Here is an 861-nt window from a genome sequence, read left to right on the forward strand (position 1 = left end):
AAATCAATATTTTTTAAAAAATATAATGACCATAGGTACATATAGGTGGCCCTATGTACATGGGAATGGAAGCATGTTATGTGGGCACAGACAAACGCCCGGATATAAATAACATGCCTGAAATGCCCAAATGCATGGGCATGACAGTGGTGTGTGTACACACTTGATACAACTGTAGTGTCTGGGATATGCAACATCTGTGCTCACCTGGGCAGGAGAGTGCATGTGGCTGCATGCGTGTAATAATACACATTTGTGCACAAGCCTGCTGTGAGTGTGGGAGCGTGTCTATGTGAGTAGCAGGTATGCATTTGAATAAGTGTGACACGCAGTGCAAGCATTTGTGTGACTGTGTGAAGGGTATAGTTTACATGTCCGGCTGAGCATGTATGAGTGTGACAGTGGGCAGCGGGGAACGCAGCCGTGAGTGTGTAGAGTGTGCCAGCCAGTGTGTGCCCTGGGAGTGCTTCTGGGAACGAGTGTGAAAGGAGAGTCCTGTGTGAGAATGAGCCTGTGGCCTCAGACGCATGCCCCAGTGGGCGTGTGTGCGTGCGTGTGTGTGAGAGAGAGTGGACGAACGCGTTGAGTGTGTCACGCTCCGGGTCAGCGGCCCCCCAGCCCAGGCAGTCCCAAGCCCAGCCCCGGGCACCCGTGAGGCAAGCGCGGCCCAGGCTCCCACCTGAAGATTGGCCGGGTCCTCAGGTTTCACTCATGACCCTGTGACATCAGCGGCAGCAGCTGTCCCCGCCGGCCGGCCCCCCGGCCAAGTCCCCCAGAGTCCCAGCCCCAGCCCGAGGTGGGCACGCCGCTCCAGGCTCGTCTGCTCCCGTCCAACAGTGAGTACCGTACCCCCCCCCCGCG

General features: G+C 56.8%; 1 protein-coding gene across 1 annotated transcript in view; it reads left to right on the plus strand.

Moving 5' to 3' along the window:
* The first annotated feature begins 203 nt into the window (after positions 1-203).
* Positions 204-861, plus strand: part of SCN4A (sodium channel, voltage-gated, type IV, alpha subunit) — a 53,163-nt gene continuing 52,505 nt past the window's right edge. Inside the window, 1 exon segment of the mRNA XM_010856557.1 lies at positions 204-836. The gene's annotated coding sequence lies outside the window, so the exon portion shown is untranslated.

Source organism: Bison bison, unplaced genomic scaffold (genome assembly GCF_000754665.1).
Source record: "Bison bison bison isolate TAMUID 2011002044 unplaced genomic scaffold, Bison_UMD1.0 scf7180017864371, whole genome shotgun sequence".
NCBI lineage: Eukaryota > Metazoa > Chordata > Mammalia > Artiodactyla > Bovidae > Bison > Bison bison.